Below are 12,500 nucleotides of genomic sequence, written 5' to 3'. Positions count from 1 at the left end.
AGGTCAAGGTGCCTTATCCTGAAGGTGGTGTGCTGACTCGCCGACAGAGGGCACCAGCCCACCACACCGGCCCGCTCTGCTGTACACGCAAGGTAAGTTTTTCATGTGTTTACCTCCTCCACGACCAACTTTAGTGACTTGAGGCATTAAAGTGTCGGGAGGAGGTGAGGGGTTTCCGTGGGTCAGGGGTCATGGGATGACTGCCACGCTGGTTGGTGACAGCTGTGGGGACGTAAGGGCTTCGCTGACTGCCTCTGCATTACGCGATGTTTACTGTAAGATCTTGCTCACTCACCAAGTGAGCAACTGCAGTAATAAGTTCTTATCATATTTTGCCTCGCCGCCCTTCTCGGCCAGGCGGCGTGGCAGGGGTGCGGGGCAGGGTGGAGCGGGGCGGGGAGGGTGTGCGGAGGGGCAGGGCGGGGCGGGACGGGTGGGCCACACGGGTCGAGGCGCTCATTATAAGCCGTGATCAATAACCATCGTGGGATCGCCCGGGGTCGATAAGGGGCGGTGGGATCGGGCAGCTGACAGCCGCCACTCAGGATCCCCGGCGCTCGCCGGGGAAAACTTGGTCGGCTGATGCTGGGCGAGAGAAAGTGGAGGTGCTGATGAAGGCGCCATAAATAACATCAAGTTAAATACTCGCCGAAGGAGAAGAAGGCGGCCGGTCCGCCAGGCTGGGCCGACGCCGCCTCCCCTCGCCTAATTACCTGCAGGGCCGCGGGTAATCGAGGGCCGCGGCCGCCGGGTGTGATATAAGCGTGGGTCGCGTGCATTTACACCCAGCGAGGACTGAGCAGATCGATCGCGGAGAGCAACCAGCTGTGGTGAGCGGAGAGAGAGCGAGCGTCGCGTCCCTTGAAGCCCGAAGCGTCACCCTAGAAGCTAACAGGGCTGCTGTCCCCTGCCGATGGTCCTCACCCAGGTGGACCCAACTCGAGCGGCAGGTGGACTCAGGCCGGCCGATGACTGTCAAAGGCATCAACCGCAACCTTCCTCCCCTCCATCCATGCAGCCCCACCATACCACCGCCGCGCCTCACGCGTTCCCTTCATTAAGTCGGGGTGTCTTGAACTGTTTTGCCGGAAATATCGTCCAGGGCCAGCAGAGGTTTTGCTTAAAGGTCAAGGCAAGCTGCCGGGTTCACCCTCTCACTTCTTCCCCTCCCTTCTCCTCTTTAGTCCACCACCTCCCGCCACGACTACAGGCACCAAATGCAGACTTTTCCCTTTGTAGTATTTCTGAACTCAAAACGATCGCGGACACTGACTGCTTTATTCTTATACATCATGCGATTCATCAAGCGTGGAAGGCACGGGGATGAATAGAGCAAGGCAACACCACAGCCTTCCCTCCACCCCTTACACCTCATGCATCCTCTAGGGCCCTGTGCTGCCTCTCTCTCTCTCTCTCTCTCTCTCTCTCTCTCTCTCTCTCTCTCTCTCTCTCTCTCTCTCTCTCTCTCTCTCTCTCTCTCTTTTACTCTTACTCCTACTCCTAACAACTTCCGGTCCGCCATGTATAATGACCACCCCCGCAGCGGAAGAACAAAGCATTAACATACCCCTGCCAACTGGACATAATCGCCAACCGTCAACAGAATACTTTACTCTCGTGTTTACAACGTTTCGTGAGCCGCCACACCGCGCGTCGCCCGCCAGTACGTGACACAGGCGACCCACGCACGGCACACGTCCCGGTAATGACCGCTGAGTTGTCGCCTTGTTTCGTATCATTATCCCGAAGCTTTCTTTACACACGGGAGAAAAACAGGCCAAGGACGAAGAGCGGACAAGAGCTGGAGAAAAGAATAAAAGAATTGCACTCGACAGAGAATGAAAGGAGGTACCGTGCAGTATTTTCCCGGTAACGTGAGGCCTGCGGGCGGCGAGGCAGCTGTCAGGGTCGGCGGCTGAGGGTGGCGGATTCAGAATGAGGAGGGTCCGGGTCTCTGGAGGACGCGGAGCCACCAAGAGAAAGTAATGAATTAGATTAATTATAATGCAGGTAATTTAACTACTGTAACAACTTTACGTTTCCTAAAATTTTCTTCACTTTGCTCGGCTGGCGGGGAAGCGCGAGCACGACCAGGAAGAAAGAGTGACGGGGAGAAAATTGAATGAAAGACTTTGCACAGTACGTTAAGATAATTATGTTCACGAATAATGTTACAGTTATTAACACGACTACAACGACTACCACTACTTCTAGTTCTACTACTACTACTACTACTACTACTACTACTACTACTACTGTTGCTATACTACTATTACTACTGCTGCTGTTGCTATACTACTACTACTACTACTACTACTACTACTAAGACTACGACTACTATTATTACTACCTCTACTAGATCTACTACTACTATTGTTAAACTACTAAGGCTGCTACTATTACGACTGCGACTACTACTACTACTACTACTACTACTACTACTACTACTACTACTACTACTACTATTGCTATACTACTACTACTGCTGCTGCCACCGCTACTACTACTGCTACTACTACTACACTACCACTACTACTACTACTACTACTACTACTACTACTACTACTACTACTACTACTACTACTACTACTACTACAGCTACTACTATTGTTACTATACCACTACTACTACTACTACTACTACTACTACTACTACTACTACTACTATTACTACTACTACTTTTACTACTGCTATTACTGCTACTACTACTACTACTACTACTACTACTATCAATACTACTACTACCACTACTACCATTACCACTACTATAAAACAGCAGCAGCAACAACAACAACAACAACAACAACAACAACAACAACAACAACAACAGCCGGCACACAACACGCGCAATAACAGCAACAGTAATTATCACGGAGTCTCTAATTCCGAAGCTGGAACTGTTTCATTCCAAAACCAAACCAATTCAATCCAATCCTGTCCCAACCCGACGCTAGCGAAACACATCCACACAAAACGAAATAAACCAGAAACAAGAGCGAGAGAAATAAACAAAGAAAAATAGCAGTAGCGTCTGTAAGAATAGCTAAGAACTCCAATTAACCGCCAGCAGAGGAAATCCAAGTATATTTTCTTAGCAAAATCCACAGTAAATACCATCACCGGATCTTTAAAACGTCACTTGACCCCAAAACCTCCCTCGGTACCAGTCATGAGATCCAGACAGACACAACCACGGCCCAGACGACTCCTGCACATGAGACAGAACACAGACAGACCACGCTGGGTACGCGGGGAGCCAGGGGAGGCGGGTACGGGACACAAGGTAGGGATGAGCGGCTGGAAGGGAGAAGAGATGGGGTAGAGGGAGAGAGAGGGAGAGAGGGAGAGCAGATGCCACTATGCTCCTGTTATGTCAGTCCCAGGCGCTCTCCCTCTCCCTCTCCCCGCCAGCAGGAGCACAGGGAGGAACACTACAGCTTCCTGGAGAGGTGCTGGAAGGGCGAGAATCCCCTGCCCGGCGATGTGGACACCGGGGTGGCGGGGCAGGAGGGGACGTCTAATCCAGGGTGGCCCAGCTGTCCAGGCGGGGTTGCCGGCGACATATTAATGGAACGGGAACCTATAATTTCCTGGGGTAAAGTTTGTCCACACTAGAGCTTCCTCGAGCCTCTCTCTCTCTCTCTCTCTCTCTCTCTCTCTCTCTCTCTCTCTCTCTCTCTCTCTCTCTCTCTCTCTCTCTCTCTCTGGGGTATCCTTTTTTCCAGTCAGGTTTCGTAATAGAATTCTCTTCCCGTTGCTGTCTCTCTCTCTCTCTCTCTCTCTCTCTCTCTCTCTCTCTCTCTCTCTCTCTCTCTCTCTCTCTCTCTCTCTCTCTCTCTCTCTCTCTCTCTCTCTCTCTCGCTTATAGTACAGCCGTCAGTCTGTCTGTGTGTGTGTGTGTGTGTGTGTGTGTGTGTGTGTGTGTGTGTGTGTGTGTGTGTGTGTGTGTGTGTGTGTGTGTGTGTGTGTGTGTGTGTGTGTTTCTCGTGCATTAGTTAAAATATTTTTTACATGAGTTTGTGTGACTGGCGAGGCTGTGACAGCAAGTATCGATCTGAGTGCTATCTCGTGTGTGTGTGTGTGTGTGTGTGTGTGTGTGTGTGTGTGTGTGTGTGTGTGTGTGTGTGTGTGTGTGTGTGTGTGTGTGTGAAATTTTCTAAATGAAGCGCGTCACGGATTGCTGTCATTTCTTAAACGTTCCCATTTTTTTTTGGTCCTTCCTTCTCTATTTCAGCTTCTTATCAGCACATATTTGCAACAGTTCCTTTTTATTCATGATTATTCCCCCTTCCGTGGTCACTGACAGCTGAGAATGACACCTACTTAATAATGCAGTAGTCACGAGCCACAGTAATAGTAGCACTAGTAATCATATTCTTAAAAAAAAAAAAAAGAAAAAAAAGAAAAGAAAAGAAAAAAAGTTATGTTTAAAATTCAATGTACAACTTCATCTTTAAAAAGGGAGGTGGTGGTTTGGTTAACACTTCTCCTCCCCCCCCCACCTAAACTTTCCCTCCACCTTCCCCTCCCCCCATGTGACGCGAATGAAGAGAGGGAGGAAAAGGGAGGGAGGGAGAGAAAAATGTATGCCCGTCATCAGCCAGCAGACCAGGACAGCTGTGTATCCCTCCTCCCCACTTTCTCCCCCTCCCACTCTCCCTCTTTCCTCAAATGTACCGTGAGTCTATTATTCCGGCGAACCCTCCCTCTCCCCTTCTCCCCGTCACTCCCTTTGCACTACACTCTACTCCCTTCCTCACCCCGTACCGGGAAACACACACACACTGCATTGCATACCGTTCTTGATACTGCTCCATGAATAATAATAATAAAGTAATAATAATAATAATAATAATAATAATAATAATAATAATAATAATAATAATAATAATAACAATAATAATAATAACAATAACAACAACAAAATAAGAGGAAAATACATTAATAATATTAGTAATTAACTTTTCCTCAACCATCATTACGATCACAACTACTACCACCACTACAACTACTATTACAACTACTACTACTATTACTATTACTACTACTACGCATCACGCGAGCACACTCCTTCCATTTCTACTCCTATTCTCTCTTAGCTCCTCCCAATTCACGTGAAAAGGTGCGTTACTGGAACCTCCCTTTTCAACACACACACACACACACACACACACACACGTTCTGGATTCTTGGGAACGCTGTGCACACAAAGCGAACGCATTATTACTCTCTCTCTCTCTCTCTCTCTCTCTCTCTCTCTCTCTCTCTCTCTCTCTCTCTCTCTCTCTCTCTCTCTCTCTCTCTCTCTCTCTCTTACATTTCTCCCCGATCCCTGGTAATACCGAGTAAATAAAGTGGTGTGTGTGTGTGTGTGTGTGTGTGTGTGTGTGTGTGTGTGTGTGTGTGTGTGTGTGTGTGTGTGTGTGTGTGTGTGTGTGTGTGTGTGTGTGTGTGTGTGTGTGTGTGTGTGTGTGTGTGTGTGTGTGTGTGTGAACTTTATCATTTAATCATTAAGCCTTGCTGTAATTGAAAACGCAGAGTACACACACATTTTTCAAACTCTCTCTCTCTCTCTCTCTCTCTCTCTCTCTCTCTCTCTCTCTCTCTCTCTCTCTCTCTCTCTCTCTCTCTCTCTCTCTCTCATATGCACAGTCCACAGGAAGCGTCCAGACAGGTAAGTTTACGTAGGCAGGAGATGGGAAGATAGGAGGAGAAAGAGGAGGAGGAGGAGGAGGAGGAGGAGGAGGAGGAGGAGGAGGAGGAGGAGGAGGAGGAGGAGGAGGAGGAGGAGGGAAAATAGAAACGGAAAAGACAGTAATGGTTGAATCAGAGGTTGTGACTCACTTTAAGCATTCTCTCTCTCTCTCTCTCTCTCTCTCTCTCTCTCTCTCTCTCTCTCTCTCTCTCTCTCTCTCTCTCTCTCTCTCATACAAAAAACACTCACACAACAATTTTCATTCGTGTCCCTTCCTGATTTCGTAACTCCTATATCCCACTCCCTCTCCCTCTCTCTCTCTCTCTCTCTCTCTCTCTCTCTCTCTCTCTCTCTCTGGAAGGCTTATGATATGCGCTTTAAGAGGAGAGGAAAGGCAACTGTGAGGTGCCCTTTAATGTGACGCTTTGCTGCAGGAGATATCACTGTTCTGACTGGCTGTGTGTGTGGGGGAGAGAGAGAGAGAGAGAGAGAGAGAGAGAGAGAGAGAGAGAGAGAGAGAGAGAGAGAGAGAGAGAGAGAGAGAGAGAGAGAGAGAGAGAGAGAGAGAGAGAGAGAGAGAGAGAGAGAGAGAGAGAGAGACTGGTGGTTGTTGTTGAAATGAATGCATGAAAAAATTAAACTTGTGAGATTATTCAGCTGAGGTAGAAAAGAATGTATGTATATATGATAAGAGTATGAGGGAGAGAGAGAGAGAGAGAGAGAGAGAGAGAGAGAGAGAGAGAGAGAGAGAGAGAGAGAGAGAGAGAGAGAGAGAGAGAGAGAGAGAGAGAGAGAGAGAGAGAGAGAGAACAATACATCACATAAACACACACACACACAAAAAAATAGATAAACCAGGAAAATAATAAAGAAACTCACAAAAAAAAAAAATAGAAAAGAGGAAAAAAAAAGACATCAGACAGTGACGTAATAAAAACAAGACAAAAGAAATGAAAAATGAAAGAAAGAAGAAAAAAAAAACCATATAAGCTTTAGAAAAACAAAAATCCTGCACAATACTTATTACATCACGAAACTGGAAGGAACAGGTAATCTCAGGTGTATCTGTGGAGGTGGACGAGGAGGAGGAGGAGGAGGAGGAGGAGGAGGAGGAGGAGGAGGAGGAGGAGAAAAGAGGAAGACTTAAAGAGGGGAAAAAACGAGCAAAATTCTAAACAAAAACGAAAATAAGATGATTTTCGACACATAAAAAGATAAAAAGAAATATATATATATATATATATATATATATAACAATAGTATTATTAGTAGCAGTAGTAGTAGCAGCAGCAGTAGAATTAGTAGCGGTGATGATGATGATGGTGGTGGTGGTGGTGGTCGTAGTTTTATTTCGTCTTATTTATTAACGTTTATGTGTGTGTGTGTGTCTTTCATCCTTACCAATAATTCACAGACGGCACAATTAGAGTGGCTGGCTGGACAGGGAGTCATAATTTACAGGCTGATAGGTCCTAAGAGACGAAACGGGAGGAGAGGAGCGAGGAAAGGTGAGGGGAGGAAAGGAAACAACAGAGAAAGGGAGGAAACGGAAACAAAAAGGAGACAAGGGAGAGAAAGTTACGAGAGAAGGGAAAATAAGAAAAGTAAATATGGTTAGAAAGGACAGGAAAAAGGGAAAAAGAAAGGAGGAATGAAATATATGAATAGGAATAAGTGGAAGATTAAAAAAAAAAGGAAGATAAGAAGGGTAGGAAATAAAGGATGAAAGGAGAGAAATGAGATTTAAATTATAAACGAGAGAATTAGAGAAAAAAACAAATAAAGATACAAAAAGCAGAGGTAGAAAGAGAAATGAAATTAAGGAAGGAATAAAAACGGTAAAAATGAAAGAAAAGATGAAAACACTGATGAATAAATTACAAAAAAAGACGGAAAAAAGGATAGAAAAGGAAAGAGAAAAGATAAGAGGGAAATAAACAGAGGGAAAGAAGATAACTAAAGATAGAGAAAAGAAACCCTGACGAGAAAGAGGATGAGAAAAGAAAGAAGTTACATGAGAAAAAGAATGAAACTAGGAGATAGAAAAGAGAATAAAAGAAAAGAAGAAAAGGGAGGATAAACCAGAAAGATGACGTGGGATGGGAAGTGAAAAAGAGAAGGGAAGGAAAGATGAGAATGGAAAAAAAGAAAGAAAAAGAGGAAGGGAAGAGAGGAAAAGAACAGAGAGAAAGAAGGAAGGATAATGGAGGTGTGGGGGAGGGAAGGCGAATAGAGAGAGAGAGAGAGAGAGAGAGAGAGAGAGAGAGAGAGAGAGAGAGAGAGAGAGAGAGAGAGAGATGAGGAGGGGGGAGGAGGAGCAGTCTACCTGTCGCGTTCTGGCTCACACCTTTATTTCGTGTACCCTCTCTCTCTCTCTCTCTCTCTCTCTCTCTCTCTCTCTCTCTCTCTCTCTGCTCTCCCACTTCAACATAAAAAAAATCGCGATACTCTAGAAAATCCTGACGTTTTTTTGTTCCACGGAATCATTACTGCTCGTGTGTGTGTGTGTGTGTGTGTGTGTGTGTGTGTGTGTGTGTGTGTGTGTGTGTGTGTGTGTGTGTGTGTGTGTGTGTGTGTGTGTGTGTGTGTGTGTGTGTGTGTGTAATCAGCTCCTTAATCTCCCTTCTTCGGACGATAAACTCTGTAAAATAATTAGGAACATTTACACGTGAACCTAATTAACCCATGCGGCGCTGATACCACCACCATCACCACCACCACCACAACCACCACAACCACCACCACCACCACTTCTACTATAACCCCTTTCTGACATCAACAACACACTCTATTACCATTAGTTCTACAAATACAATAGAGAAGGTAGTACGGGTAACCCACTAAACACACACACACACACACACACACACACACCTGCTAGGTAGGTTTGGACACCAGGCTTTAATGCAACCCTGATGGCGGTCATTATCCAACCCTGCAATATTTAAGCTTGAGTCCGCTGTATCAACTAGTATTATTATCGTTATTATTATGTTAATCTTGGCCGGTTATCGAACGCTCAGGCCGCGGAAGGTTGGTGGAGGTGGTGGTGGTGGTGGTGGTTGTGGGGGTGAGGGGAAGGAGGGAGAAAGGGTGGAGGTGGGGGGAAGAGCTTGTGACCTCTAGACAGTTGGGTGAAGGGGGGAGATGGGAAGGGGGTCGAAGGGTCATTCTCTTTCTCCCCCTCTTTCTCCCCTTCCCCTTCGCCTTGTTCCCCTCGGCTCCCCCTTCCCGTGAACCCTTCGTGAGTTACGCCCTTGAGGCACGCAGGCCGCTTCCCTTCCCTTCCCTTCCCTTCCCTTTCCCCTCGGCCTGCGAAGGAAAGGAAGAAAAAAAGAAGAAAATGTTTGATTTGCCGGATTGTGTAGGGGGAATGAGAGAGAGAGAGAGAGAGAGAGAGAGAGAGAGAGAGAGAGAGAGAGAGAGAGAGAGAGAGAGAGAGAGAGAGAGAGAGAGAGAGAGAGAGAGAGAGAGAGAGAGAGAGAGAGAGAGAGAGAGAGAGAGAGAATAAGGACCATACAGATTATATACCTAAAACCAACCAATATCCAGAGAGAGAGAGAGAGAGAGAGAGAGAGAGAGAGAGAGAGAGAGAGAGAGAGAGAGAGAGAGAGAGAGAGAGAGAGAGAGAGAGAGAGAGAAAGTTGGCACCGTCCCCGCACATTACCGCCGACCTGGCCCTGTGCCACACGAGGTCACTCATAACCTCCGGGGAGCCACAAAGGGATCACAGGGAATCACTGAGCCGTAAAACACTCAAGGTCACAACAATGCCTTTCTCTTCCATCCTAACAATTACTCCGCTTAGTTATCGCCTTAGATCGGCGCACTCGCCCCTCACGTCACAAACACATACGAATAAAACAAAACAAAAGCATAGTGGTTCTGTTTGAGGAAAGGGTGGATTTAGATGTTTATACTTTTTTTTTTCCGAGCAAATGTTAGCGTCACATATTCCGCCTCGGTGCCAGAATCAATACTGGAACACGCCAACATTTCCTCTTGTATCGGGATAGTCTTCTGATGACACCCCAACACTACTGTCTCTCCGTCCCTCACCCCAAACTCTACCTCCTTCCTGCCTTCCCTGCCTCACTCCCTCGTCTCTTTGCCTCTTTCCTATCTCTTCTCTTCCTCCTCGCCTGCATTAGAGCCTTACAAACTTCTTTCTTCAGTATGAAATAAGATTCACGTAAACGAAGAATAAGAAAATGATATTCGCAAAACAAGATGCCTTTTTCCTCATTTTCTCCATTCCTATCTCACTCACTTACATTAGAACCTCACAAACGTTCTACTTCCTTCAGTACAAAATAAAATTCAAGTAAACGAAGAATAACTACGAAAATGGCACCTCGAAACAAGACATATCACTTCCACCTCCCCCTCTCATTTCCTCTCTTCCTATCTCACCTCCTCTTCTTCCCCCTCACTTGCGCCAGAACCTCACTCACGACCTTCCTTCAACACGAAATGAGACACAAGCAAAATGAGTCTAAACTAAGAAGCGAAGATGAGTTTTTGTTTCATGAGGTGACAAAAGCAATCCTCGTGATGGGCCAGCCAATCAGAAAGGCCCAGTAAAGTCTCCATCAAGGGTCTGCGGCCAATGAAAGGGCAGAAAGGGCACGGGAAGATCTCCGATAACCAATCATTTCACGGGATCAAACTGGAACTTGCACCCAGCCCCTAAATCACAACTGGAGGCTCTAGCGACCAATCAGAAGAGAGGGATTGGAGTCGTCAGTTGTGTTTATTGGCCCATAAGTCAATTTTATGAATTCCGGGTAAAGTTGTAGTGCTCTTTTCCCTCTCTTTTCTCCCCCTCCGCCTCTTTCTTTCTCCTCCGAGGCGTTGTCTTAAGGAGGAGGAGGAAGGAAAGGCAGAGGGAGAGTGGGGGGAGGGAAGGAGGAAGGGGTGCTGTCTGCCGCTATTGTCTCGCTGCCGCTGTTTGTCTTGCGTGTTTTGAGGGACTGTTTCAGGATGCTGTTTTAAGGAACAACACCTTTTGTTTCATGCAGGATGTGATGCTTCCTTTATCCTGGACGTCCGAGGTGCTTGTAATTCTTATAAATGTGAAAGCTTGTATTTGGATATTGTTAAACTTGTGAATATTAAAATAAAAGCCTTGAAAGTGGAGATATTATAGCTGTAAATGCAAAATTCTATTCATTTATTTATTTATTTGATGACTTGTAAGATAATTTTGTACCGCCTGAAATAAATGGAAAATGGTCGTAAGGTGGAGCTACTGCAACTGAAAACATTTAATTTCGCCTGTTTTGAAATTCAAGACACGTAGTGGTGCTCCGTAAAGGTCGAAACCGTGTCAGTGGATACTTTTCACAGCTCCAGAAACTTGTAACACGATCTTTCTCTAAAAACTTCCGTACGTCTGAATGGTTATTTTGGAAAGCTTGTAAACACGTAACTGCTTTCTTGGTCTTGTATTTCCCCGGCCAGGCCCTCGACACCACGCGCCATTGAAACCCGTTATTGGCAAGGGCAGATGTTGCGTTTATAGCAGTAAATTGGATTTTCTCTCACGGCGGCTGCATAAAGGCGACAACTCTCCTAGGGCGCCGGCGAGGTGTTTGAAGATTTAATTTGTGTTTCAGAAGGACGCGTGTTTCTCGGGTGGCCTTTCTTCGTTCCCCGTTAAGACGATGCCAAAGAATACGATGATTGTTAAAAGGATCGCTGCGGAAATATTATGAGAGATAACGAGGGAAGGTAAAGGAAAGACAGAGATGAATATGAAAAGATTTGAAAATGTCCGAGGAACTCTACTGAAATTTTAATTGTTTATGCTCGAATGTTATTTTGCTTGTTTTGCTTTGCTGATGAGTTAGATTTGGAAATAATACCCCGGGGACACTGGAATAACAAGACAGTGACTATAATAATAATACCTACTACTACTACTGTTACTATTACTACTACAACTATAGTTTACACGAAAACACGTTCCAAAATGGCGAACCATCAATTTCCGTGAAAGCTTTCCTGCCCCACACATCAGACGACGTTTATTTGGCTTGTTTCCCATTCAAAGGACAAAGTATTTCCCAATTTCATCTTGTAAATGTCAAAACTGTTTTGTTGACATTTCAATTTTAAAAGGCTAGAAGAGGCAAAGCAATTTTCTTCAAGTCTCACGTCCCTACCCCCTTCAGTCTCAGTCCCCGACAACGCTCCCTATGCACCACCTCCGCCACCGCCACCGCCACCGCCGCCACCCACGCCGATCACAACCACCATCTACCACCACCACCACCACCACCACAACGATCGCCGCCGCCCCCGCCGCCACCACCATCGCCACCCCTGCCGCCCCCGCTAGTTAACCATTTTCACTCCCCTGCGCCATGATGGAATCTCAAGGAAAACACCATATTTCCTGGGAGGGATGAGTTATTTCCGGGCCAATATGTGGTCATGTTCTCCCTCCCTCGCCGCGGCGGGGACACGATGCCCCTCATCAACACTCGCTGCATTAGGGGAGTGTGTGTGTGTGTGTGTGTGTGCGAGAGCAAGATATAAACATAAATGACAAAGATGGCAACTATGGTTTTGACTATAATAATAATAATAATAATAATAATAATAATAATAATAATAATAATAATAACAGTAATAGTAATAATAATAATAGCCACCAGCACGCCAGTCAAGACTTCAGTCTCTCGCCGCCACGCCGCGGAGGCAAAAGTTCCCAGTGAGTCATCACTTTCCGCAGAGCTCCAGGGATTCGTCTTGCCATTAGCGGCGGGAGGGGTGGGGGAGGAAGGGCAGGAGACACATG

General features: G+C 46.2%; 1 long non-coding RNA gene across 1 annotated transcript in view; it reads left to right on the top strand.

The window, feature by feature from the left end:
• The window catches only part of LOC135106359 (uncharacterized), a 46,885-nt gene that overhangs the window by 772 nt on the left and 33,613 nt on the right, over nucleotides 1-12,500 (top strand). The window contains exon 1 of the long non-coding RNA XR_010271273.1: nucleotides 1-92. This exon is cut by the window's left edge and continues 772 nt beyond it. This is a non-coding gene — a long non-coding RNA (uncharacterized LOC135106359). The remainder of the gene's footprint in view (nucleotides 93-12,500) is intronic.

The sequence above is a fragment of the Scylla paramamosain genome, chromosome 13, assembly GCF_035594125.1.
Source record: "Scylla paramamosain isolate STU-SP2022 chromosome 13, ASM3559412v1, whole genome shotgun sequence".
Classification (NCBI taxonomy): domain Eukaryota; kingdom Metazoa; phylum Arthropoda; class Malacostraca; order Decapoda; family Portunidae; genus Scylla; species Scylla paramamosain.
Note: the sequence above shows the minus strand (reverse complement) of the source record. Positions and strands in the feature narration are given on the sequence as shown.